Source organism: Glandiceps talaboti, chromosome 23 (assembly GCF_964340395.1).
Source record: "Glandiceps talaboti chromosome 23, keGlaTala1.1, whole genome shotgun sequence".
Taxonomy (NCBI): Eukaryota; Metazoa; Hemichordata; class Enteropneusta; family Spengelidae; genus Glandiceps; species Glandiceps talaboti.
In genome coordinates, this window is record NC_135571.1 from 12564632 (window position 1) to 12585501 (window position 20870).

General features: G+C 34.7%; 1 protein-coding gene across 1 annotated transcript in view; it reads right to left on the minus strand.

The window, feature by feature from the left end:
- Positions 1–20870, minus strand: part of LOC144452865 (excitatory amino acid transporter-like) — a 127665-nt gene that overhangs the window by 72446 nt on the left and 34349 nt on the right. The window contains exons 2-3 of the mRNA XM_078144054.1: positions 14486–14541; positions 4558–4643 (exon numbers count right to left, since the gene is read on the minus strand). The gene's annotated coding sequence lies outside the window, so the exon portion shown is untranslated. The remainder of the gene's footprint in view (positions 1–4557; positions 4644–14485; positions 14542–20870) is intronic.

The window sequence follows — 20870 nt, forward strand, 5'->3', positions numbered from 1 at the left end:
GGGTGTAAATGAATTTGAGTAAAAGTAGCCCCCCTTCAAACAAATTTCTGTGAAATACCTGTACAATTTGATGTCTTATTAGAACGGTTAATAAATTAGTTTAGAGTTAATTTTACTAAATTCCCCTCTTTGTTTGCAGTTGTTCTAAATGAACAGAAAAGAGACTAATTTGTAATTCTTATTATGTCTGCGTGTACAGTTTTAGTAGTAGGTTGTTGATGAAGATAAATTTTACATCTGTAGGTGTATAATGGTGATTCATTCTCCGACTTGAAGCCATGCATTACTGCCACTTAGTGTAAACCAATTTACTTAGATAGTTCAAATTAAGTACAGGACATCAAACATTAATAATGTTTCTATTTTGATAACGTTCATAATTGTCTATACTAGACAAATGTTGACAATTAACTTGTAAGAGCAAAATGGATTTCATAGACAAAACTAAAAGGTATGAATTCTTATGAATACTTTTTTCTATTTACCAGCGATTCTAGATAAAGCCTACATACATCTAAAAACATACTAAGTCATTGAAAACATTGATTTTACTAATTTCTAGGGTGTGTTATTTATAACTTTTGACAAGTTTGACTTATATGCAAAATGGATTTCTGAGAAAACTTTTTTTTGACTTACCGGTGGTTTTATAAAGCCTGCCTAAATCTAAAACTAAATACTGAATTCAAAACATAAGTGATTTTAATTTTTACTACTATTTAGAGTCGGCTTTATCCATAATGTTTGCTTAAAACTCAATAGAGAAATAGTGCAGAAGAAATCTAAAAAAGTTCAGAAATAATTTCCAAAAATAATTTATATTGGAACCCAAATAAATTAAGACTCCATCTTGGCTATCTTGTACTTTATCAAAAGTCTAAACAAAAACTCTACCAACCATGGAAGTGTCAATATTTTATCAAATATCTCCATGATAAAAAGGTTAACATAACAAATCAGTCAGTGCTACAGCTGAATTACTACTTTAGGAATAACATATCTGATGGCAAAGATAAATGTGTTTTATGACACAATGGGGATTAACTGCATAGTAGCCAAGAATTCAGCACCTGTGCAGCAACTTAGAAGCCGTATCATCTATTTTTAAAAAGATAAATTTCACACTAACACTTGTCCTACTTTTGTATCAGTAATTTTTATTTAATGTACCTCTCAGTGACTACTTGCATCAGTGTACACAAATATACTATTTGTATTTTCACTGCAGAGTAATACCAAAACATTATTACATATGTACAAGTGATTACTTGCATCCGTGTGCACACATATACAATTTTGTATTTTCACTGCAGTGTAATACGAAACATTATTACATATGTACCGGTGATTACTTGCACTGGTGTGCACACATATACAATTTTGTATTTTCATTGCAGTGCAATACGAAACATTATGTAATTTTCATTTAATGTACCTCTCAGTGACTACTTGCGGCAGTGTGCACACACATACTAGTGGTATTTTCATTGCAGTGCAATATGAAAACATTATGTAATTTTTATATAATGTACCTCTCAGTGACTACTTGCGGCAGTGTGCACACACATACTAGTGGTATTTTCATTGCAGTGCAATATGAAAACATTATGTAATTTTTATTTAATGTACCTCTCAGTGACTACTTGCGGCAGTGTGCACACACATACTAGTGGTATTTTCATTGCAGTGCAATATGAAAACATTATTACACATGTACAAGTGATTACTTGCATCAGTGTACACAAATATACTATTTGTATTTGCACTGCAGAGCAATACCAAAACATTATTACATGTTTACAAGTGATTACTTGCACGGGTGTGCACACATATACAATTTTGTATTTTCATTGCAGTGCAATACCAAAACATTATTACATATGTACAAGTGATTACTTGCATGGGTGTGCACACATATACAATTTTGTATTTTCATTGCAGAACAATATGAAACATTATTACATATGTACCGGTGATTACTTGCACTGGTGCACATGCATACTAGTGGTATTTGCACTGTAGTGCAATACCGAAAACATTGCATACCTGCATGCAAATGATATGCAAATGAGGACACAGTTGTTCGCTATCTCGTGATTGAGCTGTATGGTTTTTATGGAAATTTGCTGTTTCAGATAAACATATGTAAATAATAACAGAACCCCATGTTGCGTGAATTCCAGTGTGGGTACTCAGGAGTATTTGCACTCATGCTTACAGTGTAGCTTGTGAAAGTACAGGCACAGACAACACTGCAAGCACTCATGCAAATACTCCAAGTACGCCACACTTGTACTCACGCGTCATGCAGTTCTGTCATACTTGCGTTTCTGTCATACTTGTGTTAGTGTTTGTACTTTGGAGATATTTTTCACTTGCACTTTGCAGTATTTTTACTAAATTGCCACTTTATCATACTTTATGCTACATATGGCAATTTATTATGTTAAAGATACGACTGCACAGAAAACTGCACTCACACATGCCAGGGTTCGATCATATTACCACACACACATACACACTTTCAACAGGTATCCACCCTGGCTTCGTCAGTGTTTTCTGAAGTCACGACACATGCATGACTTATCAGACAATTGTCCCAAATTCTCAGAAGTTGGTCATTTTGGTGCAATACGGAGTTTAATCCATTAACTTAGACTAAACTTTTACACAGATGAGCTTCATCATTACATTGGAATTCTTAGATTTTCAAGCTCCATTATAACAAACATTGTTAACTTAACTTAAGCTATCCTAACTAACTAACTAACTGACGGATGTTTTTTCATCTGACAAAAGAGGAAACAGATGTTTTTTATAGTACTTTCCTTACTTAGCAAAGCAGCAGTAGGTAGCAGGTAGGATATTCTGATGACACTGATAAAGATATTTTTGGGTATTTCTTGATATTTTTGATACATTATTTTTAGGTTTGTCAGTATACATTCTGTAGTGATATATATGGTGCACAGTGTGTCCTCTATTAAAGTCAATTTGATGTGCCACTGACGCACACAATTTCTAGTGACACACCAAATTTGGTGTTCTCCTATCTCTTACTATGTGTTGACCAGTGTACCCTCTAAGCCAATTTGACGTGCCACTGATGCACACAATTTCTAGTGACACACCAAAATTTGGTGTTCCCCTATCTCTTACTATGTGGTGACCAGTGTACCCTCTAAGCCAATTTGATGTGCCACTAATGCATACAGTTTCTAGTTGTGCACCAAATGTGGTGTTCCCTATCTCTTACTATGTGGTGACCAGTGTACCCTCTAAGCCAATTTGATGTGCCACTAATGCATACAGTTTCTAGTTGTGCACCAAACGTGGTGTTCCCTATCTCTTACTATGAGGTGACCAGTGTACCCTCTAAGCCAATTTGACGCGCCACTGATGCACACAATTTCTAGTGATGCACCAAAATTTGGTGTTAGGCATTTTTTAAAACAGTTTTCCTAAATACACACCTAAGCGAGTCCAAGTTTCCACTGTTTCAAATAGGAACATCTGATATCGGTATGCTTACCAGGCAGGTGAAGTTCAAGCAGGGTTTTTGCTAAGGTCTGTGAACCCCGGTATCAGAGGAAGAAAATCTGGTAAAAGTTGCAAAATTTTCAATACCATGCATGTACCGTAATTATGGTGGGGAACCCCAGTAACCAGGATGGGGGACTCAGGTAGATTTTACCAACTTACCACCCTTAACAAAACACTGGTAGGAACCATGGTAAAATGACTGGAAACTCAGGTAGATTTTACCAACTTACAACCCTTAACAAAACACTGGTAGGAACCCTGGTAAAATGACTGGGGGAACCGGGTTCATTTAACCTGTTACTGCCCATAACACAAACACTTTCAATTGTCCACTGTAGGCAATCATTTACAAGCAAAAACAATACCTTGTCTAATTTTTACATGATGTTATCAAATTTTAAAATAATCGGATGAAAATTACCATATGATAGATAATCATCAATGACATTGAATGATGATGTATATTGCCACTTTTCAGTATTACAACCCTTATTGAATGTCTGTGCATTCAGATCAGGATGTTATCCACCCTCGTTGCCTCAGGCACATTTACCGTCAGGTCCGCATACACAAATGCTTTTATTGGGGCAGTTATATTACGATTACTCACATACTTTTTTAATTTACTGCTAAAGCTAAAAGATTGACTTCAATTTGCTGTCCTCATCAAAGCTTGCAAAAGAATATCAAAGTTTCGTCAGACAACATTATGCCTTTGTCAATAGTTTTGACAGGCCGAGGTACAAACAAGTTGTCTTATGAATGAGTAGCACGTGACGCGATCTAAGCCAATCACAGGCCGAGGTACAAGCAAGTTCTGTCTTCTAAATAAGTAGCATGTGACACAATCTAAGCCAATCACTGAAGGCTATATGAAAACAATGTGTTACAATTATGGCTAGTTCTTTATGATCCCATGACCTCTTAGTCAACAGATGAATACACAATTTTAACCTGGGATGATTTTTCTGACAAGAACCAAAACAATTAATTGTAAACATAGGTTTATCTTACCTTGCAGTATACAAGTACACCATGTACAAAATTCTGAGATGAATACAGGACAGATTTTACACACTTTGGAAGTCTTGTTCAGATATCTACAAATAAAAGATGAATATTTACTTAAGTCATTCTAAAATGTACATCAAATGTGATAGAATCATCAATTTGAGAAATAATTGTACAATTAAAATCTTTGATGAAAAAGTGACAAAAATATATTGGTGTAGCCGTACTCATAACATAGTGTAATTAATCCAATCAAACTGATTCTTGTGTCTACACCCTAAAATCAGCCCCCACCTCCCATTCCCTATGTGATCATTATTTTGACTTATTACTGATACAGTATTACTTTGTGGATAAAATCGACCTCTAATTAAAACATATTCAATGTAACAGTTTTGGTATTGTAACAATTTTCAGTGAAAGAACATACATGTAATGTAATATTTTTAGTATTGTAACAATTTTCAGTAAAAATAACATACAATGTAACATTTTTGGTATATTGTAACAATTTTCAGTAAAAATAACATACAATGTAACATTTTTGGTATTGTAACAATTTTCAGTGAAAATAACATAATGTAACATTCTTAGTATTGTAACAATTCTCAGTGAAAATAACAATGTAATATTTTTAGTATTGTAACAATTTTCAGTGAAAATAACATAATGTAACATTCTTAGTATTGTAACAATTCTCAGTGAAAATAACAATGTAATATTTTTAGTATTGTAACAATTTTCAGTGAAAATAACATAATGTAACATTTTTAGTATTGTAACAATTTTCTGTGAAAATAATAATATTTTTGGTATTGTAACAATTTTCAGTGAAAAGAACATAATGTAACATTTTTAGTATTGTAACAATTTTCAGTGAAAATAACAATGTAATATTTTTGGTATTGTAACAATTTTCTGTGAAAATAATATACAAAGTAACATTTTTGGTATTGTAACAATTTTCAGTGCAAATAACAAACAATGTAACATTTTTAGTATTGTAACAATTTTCAGTGAAAATAACATAATGTAACATTTTCAGTATTGTAACAATTTTCAGTGAAAAGAACATAATGTAACATTTTTAGTATTGTAACAATTTTCAGTGCAAATAACAATAATATTTTTGGTATTGTAACAAATTTCTGTGAAAATAACATAATATACAAAGTAACATTTTTGGTATTGTAACAATTTTCAGTGCAAATAACATAATGTAACATTTTTAGTATTGTAACAATTTTCTGTAAAAATAACTCCAGTTACTGCTAGTGCAGATTTAATGTCACTGATAAGATACCTTATATTTGAAATGGAGGTCGAGATATATATATATATATAGATGTCTACTATCATTCTCAGTTTCTCAATATTAATATATATTTTCCTACCCTGATAATCATTTAATGTTACTGATAAACGACCACGTATGAAATATGTCATAATCATCATTGTAATGCCGTGGACTGACGTCAATAAATAGCCTGAATTATAGTATTTTTCTAAGACGTTTTACATTTTTCATGTTGACATGCACACAAGAAATGACTATTATACTATTACCACAGTACAAGTATGCCTGAATGAATCTAAAATTAGATAATGATGTTTATCTTTTAAAATATTGCCATAATGCAATCAATTTTGTTGATATTACATTTCAATATTTCAATCTAATAATTTAAATAAATGATGCAGGATTCTGAAAATAGAATGAGCTTTAGAATCTTTTCATATTTATTTTATAATATGTTCACTGTGAATAAAAGAAATGCAAGTATTAAAGTTGCACTGGGCAGCAACTGGAATGTTTTTTGAAATTGTTTTATTAGATTTAATGGCTTACTTGATATATCGTAAACCCTGAATAGTGAACAGTCAGTCTATTTAATGACCTGTAATCAGTGTGCCCTCTAACGATAGCCAAATTCTGTTGTTATAAGTCAAAATGATAAAACTGTGTTTTCTTGGGAGTCACCACATAGTAAGAGATAGGGGAGCACCAAATTTTGGTGCGTTACTAGAAATTGTGTGCGTTAGTGGGGCACCAAATTGGCTTAGAGGGCACACTGGTCACCACAAAGTAAGAGATAGGGGAACACCAAATTTTGGTGCGTCACTTTTGTGAGATCAGTGGCATGTCAAATTGGCTTAGAGGGCACATTGTCTTTGGTAAACATATGTTGTGTAGCAGTACACATACAAGTTGTGTGTATGTATATTAAAATTCAATCAAATATATTTTTGGGTTCACACCCTAAAATCAGCACCCAAAGTGAACAATTTTAATCTTTTATCATGGACCTGTGCTTAGCTTGTTCACCAGTCTGATGTTTTGGGTTGGTCACATGACTCGTACATACTGGTACATGTCATTTATCAAATGCTTCTAAGGAACACAAACTCAATATTTCACTTTGATTGAAGAAGCATTCGCCGGAAAACAGGCAGTAAGTCTTCCTGGATTTTAAGTCTATTTGCTACATGTACATGACACATGATTTAAATAGTAACCCAACGTGATATGAATATTAAAAATAAATAAATTAACATTGGCGGACAGGATCAGCCTGTCACTGATGACAATATTTTCTGATCGATGCAATCTTAATATAACAACTCGTCATGAAAATTTCTACTAACATTTAGTCAAAAAATTTCTTGATAAACCCCGAACAGTGAAGAGTCAGTCTGTTTAATCACCTGTAATCAGTGTGCCCTCTAATTGAATTGAGCAAATCACAAATTTTCATTGACATCTCATCACTGCCATCAGCATCGTAAGGAGTGTACTACAATTGGCTTGTTTCATGTGTCTTGGAAGATAGTACACCCCTGATGATACTGGCAAGATATGAGTGAAAATTTGGAATTCATTTCCAAGAAAACTTTTGACTCTGTGAGTAGAATTTTCATACAAACTATGAACCCTGCAGAGTCCCTGAACATACATCTTCACATCACAACTTTACTGTATCTAATTGGACTGTGTGAAAAAAAAAGTTATTTCATTATAATATTTGGTTTGAATATTGAACTATTGGTCAATCCGACATTTAAATTTCCCTAGCATATGTTGTGGACAGGACTTTATCACCCAGTGATAGGAGAACCAGGATCAGCAAACCACTGTGGGAACTTCACTTATTGAAGCGTGTTGAGCCATTACTATTATAGCATGAAATAGTTAATAGCTCACGCAGCGGCCTCGATGTGGCCATGTAGCGGTTCAATGACTAGTACGCCTGCGCGTCCTATATACTATAATGTGATAATCTAAGCAATGTTTTTGGTGGTTTTACCCAAGGATGCATTGTGGCACAATTACTACTCATGCGCGTTCTATATACTATACACATTCTCCACACTGAGGGCGCTATCTACAATATCATCGTGAGGCAGCCGATCACTGTGCGAGCTTATGGCCTTTGCCTAGTTATATTATCAAAATTCAGGGTTAACTACTAAACATTGGTTATTTTTCTAAACTTCTTTAAGTCTTTGACTTTATGGGTTATCTAAGTAATTCCACAAGTTGTATCAGTTTTTAATTTATATATCGATTTTGTTGATTCACTGAAATAAGTATTAAATCTAGTTATCTTTCGTATATTGCGAGGATCTTCAAGATCAACCCATCTAACCTTCTAATTTATTTCTGAGCGAGCCCCTTTAGGAATTAAATAGTTCTATAGAGACATGGCTACATGATATATTAGACTAGACATCCTGGAGTTTGTTATGCCATCACTGACAAAACAGATTAGGTGACTATGTATTGTACACACATACATTGATGACACTTGTAATTAGCGTAGGAATTTGAGTGGACTTTTTGCTTAAAGTTCACGAGACTCTATCTAGAAACTAATTACAGGCTGGTTCACATGTGTTCATAAAGCACTTAATAGTCTATATATGTCACTTTATTTACCACTAAATACAGATAAAAATTCAACATGTATAATATTTCTATGACAGTTTTTGCATACATGATCATTGCGTAGTGTTGAGGGCAATATGTAGCTTACATTTATAATGTATGCAATTACTTTCATCAGTGTGGATACATACTAGCAGTAGTACAAATTAGTCTAGTTCCTGACGGACCGTATTCAATACTACATTAACGTCACACTTATACCAACTAGTCAAGCATGTGACTCTCACACAGAATCCTGTGCGCCCCCCCCCCCCCCCCCCCACCTACAGTGTTCTTATAAATATGATGACATCGTTGCAGCCCCACGTGATTTTAGTTTAAACAGACTGGAGGTGGAGTCCTTATTGGACATTGGACATAGTCAAAACAGCTGTATCAAATGAATATTAATTAGAGATGACGACAGCTCGTCAATTTGTGATGGATTACTACTGATATGCGCTGTTTGCACTTCATTCACCATGGGGTTGAACTACAATTAACGCCTTGAGTCATGGGCTTGACTAGACAGTATAAGTGTTAAGTTAACGTAGTAGGGAATACAGTCTATCAGGAACTAGACTAATTGTACAATTTACGTAGGGCAAGATCTGATACCTATATGCAAAAGGGCACAGAATCATTCCATTACATGAAATCATGCGAACAAATTGTATTTTTTTGGTCAAATTTACTGCTTTGAATAAACATAAAAACAGAACTCCATAGCACTTTGGCCAGTGTGGGTATATACTCAACGGTATTTACAACTTCCGACATCAGACCATGGACAAACAGAACCTGTCACAAAGTAAACAACTGAATTGGATTAATAACACTTGGCACAACATGTTGGAAGTACAGAGACTTGTATTACATTCCACCATTTGATAAGAACAGTTGTATGGGCACTTTTCATAATATTCCACCTTCACAAACAAATGTTAAGTTCCCCTGGCATTTCATGTACACATAAAGAGGCCATAAAACAGTTCTTATCAAACCATGGTGTGTAATACAAGTTTCTGCTGTTCCAACACGCTGTACCAAGTGTTAACAATCCAATTCAGTTGTTTACTTTCCCTGTTTGTAACTGGTTCTGTTCGTCCACAGTCTAATGTCAGTGGTTGTAACTCATGCCGCACAGGTTTCTGCTGCAAAGAATACAAGTGGCGTTTCCCCTTAAACTTGATTTAAAACAAGACATCATATCATGCAATTGTACCAGTACCAATATAAAGGCCCCTTATGTCATTCATATTTCATTCAGTAGAAACAAGGCATCATATCATTCACATTAGTAGTCATGACAACAAATACTAGTGGTAAAAATGTCATGTACACCAGCGGTAAAAATGTAGTCCCACATGTCATTCATATCATTTAGTAGTGACAACTTGACAAACTTAGGCCCCCATATGTCATTCATACAATTGGCCATTAAGACGTCACAGTGGCAACAAGATCCACGTATCAGCCAGTAGAAACGAGACATTATGATTCATGGGCATGTTCAAAATAAAAAGTTTGCGATGTGTTAGCAATACTGTCCATGGCACTGGATCTACAATTATGGCAACAATCTTTCATCTACTACATGAATTAGCATAGTCATACAGATCAGCGCTGTGGACTAGTGGCTAGCTAGCTAACCAATCGCAAACAGTGTTTATCCTGAACTCAACCCATGTCATTCATACCAGTGGCGACAGGGTCCCACATGTCAGTCATATGTCAGTCAATAGAAACAAGGCGTCATATTATTCATACCAGTGGCGACAGGGTCCCACATGTCAGTCATATGTCAGTCAATAGAAACAAGGCGTCATATTATTCATACCAGTGGCGACAGGGTCCCACATGTCAGTCATATGTCAGTCAATAGAAACAAGGCGTCATATTATTCATACCAGTGGCGACAGGGTCCCACATGTCAGTCATATGTCAGTCAATAGAAACAAGGCGTCATATTATTCATACCAGTGGCGACAGGGTCCCACATGTCAGTCATATGTCAGTCAATAGAAACAAGGCGTCATATTATTCATACCAGTGGCGACAGGGCCCCATATGTCAGTTGTATTATTCATACCAGTGACAACAGGGCCCCATATGTCAGTCATATTATTCATACCAGTGGCGACAGGGCCTCATATGTCAGTCATATTATTCATACCAGTGGCGACAGGGCCCCATATGTCAGTCATATGTCAGCCAATAGAAACAAGGCGTCATATTATTCATACCAGTGGCAACAGGGCCCCATATGTCAGTGGTATTCCAACAACTGAGAGCAGTAAATCACATTCCTGTAATCTGGTTATTACACTCTCAAGACTTCAAGACGAGTGACCTTGAGAATCAAAATGTGCAACTACTCACTGACAAAGTTTCCAAACAATCTTGGGATTACCATGACTAAATTTACACACATTATCCTCCTGTCTCCCATCATTGCAAGAGACATACAATTTACTACATATTAACACTCATCTCAATAATCTCTTTTCAGGCGTATTAAAGCTTTTCTACGACAGTCCATTTATACAATGTAACACTGGTAATTCAACACAAGAACACAAGGTCACATGGTCTTCTCTTAAGCCTCTTTTCTCCTCCATTTGCCTGTGTATGTACATCTCAACTTAAGTCAAAGTGACAACACGGTCTATATTGTGTTCACTGGATTAAAATAACAGCCAAGAAGTGACCTGGTTGTAACAGTCTTTCACTACGACGTAATCTCTTAAATGTGGATTAAACTGGCGACTGTGCAATACTTCAGATTTTTTAGTAGGATTCTTCTTCACACTTATACTAAATATAAATCCAAATAATTTTTGAGACTAAAATATTCTTCGAATGAAGTAACTGAGACAGAGTAACTTACATAAATTTAACATCTTTTATCTACAACTTCGGTAATTTATTTTTACAAAGTACCTGGTCCAGCAATTCACTTTTTACACTTTTAAAAATCAACCTCCAATGAACCCAATGTATCAACCAATAGAAATCATCCTTGCTTATCACTTCGACATTAATTCACTTTTTACACTTTTACAAAGCAACCTCCAATGAACCCAATGTATCAACCAATAGAAATCATCCTAGTTTATCACTTCGACAGTAATTCATTTTTTAAACTTTTACAATGCAACCTCCAATGAACCTAATGTATCAACCAATAGAAATCATCCTTGCTTATCACTGCAACAGTTTTTCTATTTCCTGAAAAAACGTCTTTCTAAGAACAGCTGAATAATGTAGCTTAATTAGACTCCGCCCCTTCTAAACATATGGATGGATAAACATTAATATTTGCAACACTGTTGCAAATGATCTTGTTTTTTCTATTATTCATACTGATGCACTAGTATTAATGTTTGCAACACTGTTCCATACTGATGCACTAATATTAATGTTTGTAACACTGTTGCATACTGATGCACTAATATTAATGTTTGTAACACTGTTGCATACTGATGCACTAATATCAATGCCTGTAACACTGTTGCATACTGATGCACTAGTATTAATGTTTGTAACACTGTTGCATACTGATGCACTAATATTAATGTTTGTAACACTTGCATACTGATGCACTAATATCAATGCCTGTAACACTGTTGCATACTGATGCACTAGTATTAATGTTTGTAACACTGTTGCATACTGATGCACTAATATTAATGTTTGTAACACTGTTGCATACTGATGCACTAATATTAATGTTTGTAACACTGTTGCATACTGATGCACTAATATTAATGTTTGTAACACTGTTGCATACTGATGCACTAATATTAATGTTTGTAACACTGTTGCATACTGATGCACTAATATTAATGTTTGTAACACTGTTGCATACTGATGCACTAATATTAATGTTTGTAACACTGTTGCATACTGATGCACTAGTATTAATGTTTGTAACACTGTTGCATACGGATGCACTAGTATTAATGTTTGCAACACTGTTGCATACTGATGCACTAATATTAATGTTTGTAACACTGTTGCATACTGATGCACTAATATTAATGTTTGTAACACTGTTGCATACTGATGCACTAATGTTAATGTCTGCAACACTGTTGCATACTGATCCACTAAAATTAATCGTTGCAACACTGTTGCATACTGATGCACTAACAATAATGTTTGCGACACTGTTGCATACTGATGCACTAACAATAATGTTTGCGACACTGTTGCATACTGATGCACTAACAATAATGTTTGCGACACTGTTTGAAGTGATATTGTAAATTGGTTTGTATTTTCTCTTATTTATATTCTATTTCCTTGTAAATGTTTGGATACAAAGTTGCACAATTTAACTGCAAGAGTAGACAAGGACATTGTGCAACTAGCTTACATATACACCTTAACGTGAACACTAACCCAAAGGTGTGCATGTAACAATCAAACTACTCAGCAATTTAAATAACAGATGGGTAAACCAACAAGGCAGTCCTTTACTAGTTAAATGCTTAACAAAAACAAAAACATTACATCTAACGGCAAGGGTAGATGCAAACATTGTGCAACCAACGTGTATGTATCCACCTTAGCGAAAACACTAACCCCAAGGCATGAATCTGAGAATCGAACTACTCGAACTAATCAAACTGATTTAAATAACAGATGGATAAACCAACAAGGCAGTCCTTTTACTAGATTAAACTTGATTTGAAATCTGAAAATATTACATTTAACTGAAAGAGTAGATGAAGACATTGTGCAACTAATGCATATGTATACACCTAGGGGGAACACTAACTCCAAGACATGCATGTAAGAATTGAACTACTCAGCAATTTAAATAACAGATGGATAAACCAACAAGGCAGTCCTTTACTAGATTAGAAACTTGATTTGGAACAGGTTACTCTGATTACATTGGTGAGGAATAGAGACCCAGCCAAGCCCTAAAGGCATAATGTAACTTAATCTGTATACCGGTATATTGCGAAACATGGTACCTGGAGATACATAATTATGTAGTATATGGTGAGAAAATCTAAACAAGCTAATCTAGAACCTCTCAACAAGCTAATCTAGAACCTCTCAACATGCTAATCTAGAAATCCAAACAAACTAATATGGAAATCGATACAAGCTACATCAAGTACATCTATAAGATCATAATCAATCTAAACAAGCTAATCTAGAAACTCTAGACAAGCTGATCTAGAAACTCTAGACAAGCTGATCTAGAATTTCTGGCAAGCTAATCTAGAAACTCTAGACACGCTGATCTAGAAAATCTAAACAAGCTAATCTAGAATTTCTGACAACCTAATCTAGAACCTCTAGACAAGCTAATCTAGAAAATGAAAACAAGATAATCTAGAAACTCTAATAACCTAAACTAAACAAGCTAATCTAGAAAATAAAAACAAGATAATCTAGAAAATATAAACAAGATAATCTACAAACTCTATTAACCTAACTAAACAAGCTAATCTAAGCAAGTCTAGAAAATATAAACAAGCTAATCTAGAAACTCTAATAACCTAAACTAAACAAGCTAATCTAGAAAATAAAAACAAGATAATCCTTTCATAAATTTGATTTGACATCTTATCAAATTGTGTGTGTGTGTATGTACATTAAACCAGCTGTATCATCAAATACTGTATGATACAAAGTTTATTGACCCTAGTGCATTAAAAGTTTTCCAAGGTTGTTTCAGACTGTGCTACAACTCTGACAGTTCTATATCTTGTTGACTTCCGTTATATGTACCTTAATCCTAACTGTCTGCAGTTTTATCAAATACATTTAGCATTCAAGATGTGTCTGCTTTCAATCATTCTAGTAACTATCAATGGTTTAGGGACGACCGCACAGTGTCGCACAAGCTCAACAAATGAACAACGTTCATTTAGGTCAAACCCCCCCTCCCCCTAAAGGAATGCTCACAAGTGCTGACATCAAATATGAATACATATGATGTAAACTATGATGAAAACTGTTGTGGTCACATAAAAAACATACCTGTCTGTGTAAAATACCGTACTTCCAGCTTCGGCTCACTGTTACTGAAGTGTAGTCTGTGAAAAAAACAAAGACAAATTTAATTAGTATCATACATGTATGACGACATATTTTAATAAAAGGGGTCAAGTCTGTAACTTAATGGTATTTGGTGGTTACTTTTGTTATACCTTCCACTCGTAGTGACAAGGCCCCTTAGGTCACTCATATCATCTTTGGCTGAATGAACAAAATTTACAGGATAATTAGATATTATTCCCCAATAGTTTTCTTCGTTCAACCAAGGAAGATATGAGTGACCTAAGGGGCCTTGTCACTATGAGTATGAGTCCCTAATCTCGCCAACATTGCAATATGAATGTCTGCTTCCCGTCTTTTTGAAACAATAAAGAAATTCATCTTGTTTTTAAGGAAATCTTATATTTTCCCATGGAGTAAATAACACATTATTTGGTGGCCATATGATTAGTAATTTTGATAACATTTTGACCTATATTTTAAAAAAATTTATGGTGACGCCTGAATTTTTTTCATGATTTTAAATGAGAATGGGATGGACTTTTCTTGAATAAAGTAGCAGCAAAAGTTTAAATAGTTTATTTTTGAGGCACATTTCATCTTAACATGTGGATGGCCATTACCCAGCTATGATTTACCAATTAAGTTAGATCATACAGATTTAATCTAATACCCCTGTTATCAATGATAAACTCAAACATAATATGGTTTCTATGGAAACGTTTACTATTCTACAACTATGAGAAGAATGTAGACATAAGCAACATCAATAGAAAATTGTGTTTTATACCAGTTCTATTAAACAGCTGTCATTTTCAGCAACAGGTGACAAAGAGTTGGCAGGGGACGGAAATAAAGATCATGCTATTATCCGACAATAAATGACATGACAGTGACAGCAGTATACATGAAAACACTAGGGGACGAAAAGAACGATCTGGTCTTTGTCTGACTATAAATGATATAGCAGCGACAACACTACGTACTAAAGAACCAGACATAAATTGGTGGAGTACTTTGCACAATACCACAATGTGATGCTTGTTGTGGAAAGGTTGAGTGACAGGTCTTTCGGTCGACAAACTTTTAATCTTGATACAGTGGTTCAAGGAATATCAGTAAAACTGTTGCATACAACATTCTACTGGGTTTTTCATCTGCTGGCCATAGCATAGATTATGTGTCTTCACATAAATTCGAGTCAAAACGAAATTATACATACAGTAATACTCACCTATGTGCTACACTTTATATACATATATATATTACCTACTACAAAATCATTTCTAATTTCTTTAGTGCGTTTGAACAGAATGTGTTGTAAATATTACTATAACAGTGACTGTTTTTCCAAAAGTTAATTATGTTGTTGTTGTTGTTGTTGTTGTTGCTGTTGTTGTTGTTGTTGTTGTTGCTGTTGTTGTTGTTGTTGTTAACCTTACTAACCCTCTGAAGGTATAGACTATTACCTGTTCATTAAGTTCACAATGTAATTACATGTATATGAGATAGTCCTAGAATATGAGAAGAACATCTGGTCAAGATTCCAACCTTGATACATTTAAAATATTCTATATATGTATTTTTAAATGCATTTTGCATGTATAAACTTCAAATGGAAAAACTCGGCTTATAAAAAATTCAGCAAATTCATGCAGATTCAGTAGTTTTGTTGATGTGGTAAGTAGGTAAAATCTACCTGAGTTAATACCCTGTCATTTTACCAGGGTTCCCTACCAGTGTTTTTGTTAAGGGTGGCAAGTAGGTAAAATCTACCTGAGTTCCCCAGTCATTTTACTAGGGTTCCCTACAAGTGTTTTTGTTAAGGGTGGTAAGTAGGTAAAATCTACCTGAGTTCCCCAGTCATTTTGACAGGGTTCCCTACCAGTGTTTTTGTTAAGGGTGGTAGGTAGGTGAATTCCCTAGTCATTTTACCAGGGTTCCCCACCAACAATAAGGTACAATATACCGGTATGCCAATTTTACCAGCTAGATTCCCTCTTCATGTTACTGGGGTTCCCAGCCCTTTAATAGCAAAAACACTAAGACTGTACCAGTCCTTATTATGCCACAGTACAATACAGGGTGAGTGACATACGTGAGGACAAATGGTGTTTCTACATTCAGGAGGTAATTGGGTAAAAGTGATTGGCATTAAGTGGTCCTGGTCCTTGACACACTACTCACAGGATCACAACATCTTTCACCCACATACTAATGGTAATTGTAGGATTGTCAAAGAGAACCACCGAAAAAATTCCTGAACAGTACCCAGACTATCTAGGGTATAGTACAACAATTAAAACACATTCAGTTGCAAACCAGCAAAGTTTCACTGACAACATTCCTATAAATTTAGCGGGTGCCATATTTTTCAGTTACGTTATCAAAGAAGCTAGTGCATGACACTTGAAAGAGCAAATGGGGGGGGGGGGGGGGGTTATAAAATTATTTGTCAAAACTTCAACTCATCTCTTTATACTCATTCATAAGTCATTTACTATAAATGAAAAAAATACCAAATACCTACAAATTTAATTTCACAAAGTTTCAAAAAGTTTTGGTCAAGTTGTCTTTAATCCTGTTTTTCACAATTTGTGTTTTATTTTGTGTACAAACAAATAACCCTGGAAGAGAGAGGAATTAAATTGGTGATTTTTTTTCCTTTCTGCCCATAGAGAGAAAATGGGAGCTTCCTTAGATTAACAATGAAATAATACTGAACATGCACTAAAACTTGAACACATGCAAATCTCATATAAGAGCATATATCATTTTTTTTCATTTCATCAAAACGTTAATAACAGTATAATTTCAGTATCTTAGAACATTACTATATTATTAATAGTATAAATCCGTTTCCATTCATGGTATACAAAAATTGCTAACAGAAAGGGGAAATCTGATGAAAGTTCAATTGATTTCAAATTAGTTCATTCAACTTTGACCCCAATGTTTTGATCCCATGGCCTATGTTTTCCCAGGAGCCATAGAAATCATTCTTTTGTGCTGCACCAAGTTTTTCTAAATCTCTGCCAGACAGCTGTTTTTCACACCTAAATGTCAATCCTACATGTACTCTGAAGTGGGCTTTGAATCTCAATGCTGAATCCTTAGTTTTGGATGAGTACTACTTGTTTCTTATCATTGGACCCATCATGATTAAATCACAATTTCGTTCTGCACCAACTTTTTCTATAACTGTGCCTGATAGCTGTTTTTTTACACTTTAATGTTGAATCCTTACGTCTTGGAGGAGCACTACTTGTATCTTATCATTGGAGCCATCACGATTAAATCAATCAAAATATTCTTAGGACCAACTTTTTCTATCAGAAAACTTTTTTTTTCACTCCTAAATTTTAAACCAATATCAGCCTCTCAGTGGTTGGGATCATCTGTATAGCCCAGATATGGATTTATGTAGATCAAGGTTATTATATAGCCTCTCAGTGGTTGGGATCATCTGTATTGCCCAGATATGGATTTATGTAGATCAAGGTTATATAGCCTCTCAGTGGTTGGGATCATCTGTACAGCCCAGATATGGATTTATGTAGATCAAGGTTATATAGCCTCTCAGTGGTTGGGATCATCTGTATAGCCCAGATATGGATTTTTGTAGATCAAGGTTATATAGCCTCTCAGTGGTTGGGATCATCTGTATAGCCCAGATATGGATTTATGTAGATCAAGGTTATATAGCCTCTCAGTGGTTGGGATCATCTGTATAGCCCAGATATGGATTTTTGTAGATCAAGGTTATATAGCCTCTCAGTGGTTGGGATCATCTGTATAGCCCAGATATGGATTTATGTAGATCAAGGTTATATGTTAGATGCCTAGGACCAGTGTGCCCTCTAAGCCAATATGATGCCCCACTGACAGTGTGCCCTTTAAGCCAATATGATGCACCACTGACAGTGTGCCCTCAAAGCAAATATGATGCCCCACTGACAGTGTGCCCTCAAAGCAAATATGATGCCCCACTGACAGTGTGCCCTCTAAGCAAATATGATGCCCCACTGACAGTGTGCCCTCTAAGCAAATATGATGCCCCACTGACAGTGTGCCCTTTAAGCCAATATGATGTACCACTGACACACACAATTTCTAGTGACGTACCAAAATTTGGTGTTCCCCTATTTCTTATTATGTGATGACGCACAAGAAATCCCAGCTTTTCTTATTTTGACTCACAACAACAAAATTTGGCTATCATTAAAGGGCACACTGCCTAGGGCCCAACTGTAGGACCTAGAAGCCATGAGAGTAATTGATCTGAGCCGTAAAGGTTTCACCATAAATATCCTATGTAGTGGCACAGATACATTTGACATCACATAACATAAATTGATAGTGAAATATCATTTCATACGAGAAAAATGTAATGATAAAATGATATTGATACCAAAATCAAAGTGAAATCCCTGAATTGATATTAACAAGCTCGTCACTTGCTGTATTTGGGTAAGCATTCCTGGGCACGACAAAGAAAATTATTGTACAGGTTCACGTTCGTTCTCTATTGAATTATAATTGGTAGAAATACTGGGTATTTGATAATCTGTTTTAAATACACATAACTTTATTTTTAGATATTTTCACTTCATAGCTTGCGTAGCGGCTCAGTGACTAGTACACATGTGCGTCCTATATACTATGTGATTTTTTTGTGTGGTTTTACCCAAGGATGCATTGCAACGCAATGACTACACATGCGCATTCTATATACTATGTGCATTCTCCACACAGAGGGTGCTATCTACCGGTACAATATCATTGTGAGGCAGCCCAGGTAGCCGGTCACAAATGAATCTACCCTGCATGAGCTTATGGGCTTTGATTAGTTATGATATTATCAAAGTTACAAGGCAATTCAAAGTAGTTACTTCAGTATTCACGGATCATTAAATTCATATCTTGCATCTGATGATAACACTTTAACTACCGGAAACATTAAAAAATATACTTATACTGTAAATTAGATATTATACTATGCACAAGCCAAGTTATTGTCCTTGAACAGAAAATATGGATTATATATCCCGGTTGTTCTACATCACAACAACCCATGTCTACGTCACTGGTTCTGCAGTACTCAAAATTTGAGTTCAAATGTTCCAAATCACCATTATTTTCCCAATTATGTTTGGAGGTATAATTATAATATTCCCCAATATTTGTCTTTATTCAGCCAGTAATACTTGTGACCAAAAGGGTTGTCACTACTATCTACTGACTCATATTCCCCAATGTTATTCTTGGTTCAGCCAACAAAAAGATGAGTAACCTAAGGGGCCTTGTCAACATAAGTTGAAAGATAAAGTGACAAAACACTAAAGTCATGAATATTTTCCAGCAGAATAAAGAGAAATATTGAGGTTAATTACTAATATAATTATATACCCTAAGGTTTAATTGTAACTATAAGGCCAAATAAAAAAGTTGTTTGGTTCCGGTTTCCGACCCTACCTAGTTTATCACGCCGATCCTAAACTTTTTTTTACGTATTCGAGAAAAATAATAATAAAATCATGAAAATCATGAAGTCTTGCAAGAAATAGTGGATGTGGAAACTGACATCAACTTAAAAAAGACAATATAAAACTATTCTTCCAATCTGTAATGGTTGTATGTCTGATAGGAAGAAATAAACAACACAGACACCATTTGGAAAACAATGGAAAACCTGAACTAGACACTGACACATGAGAAAATATATAACAAAATAAAATAAAAAATCTATCTACCCCACCTATTTTAAAATTGAATGTAATCGGAACTGCACAAATATTTTTTTTTTACGCCTAAGCACAATTTACGAAAAGTGGGAAAATAATAGCAAAGAATATTTTGAGCACCACAGAAGCAATGATGTTGACATGCATTGCAGTGACGTAGAATGTCTGGGGTATAAATTTCATATTTTTTGTTCAAATGCATTCAACTTGGCTTGTGTACGGTATAAAGACCTTTTTATACATAGAATGTCTTATCATGTTCAGTTATATTTTTCTTTATTAGTATAATTTTTATTTCCTATATTTCAGGTCTAAATACACACTAAAATTTACATCATAAGGTCTAAAAAGAAAATTATGTGGTTCCGATTACGCTCAATTTTAGAATAGGTATGGTAGGCAGATTTTATGGAAGAAGAAACCAATAACATGTAGAGACCATATGGAAAACAATGGAAAACACAACTAACTACCTGAATATACTTAGTTTTTCACATGAAAAAAATTCCTAATAAAATAAAAATAAAAAATCTACCTACCCTACCTATTCTAAAATTGAGCGTAATTGGAACCACATATTTTTTTTTAATAGGCCTAAGTTGAGCAGTCTAAAAAGCTTGCAA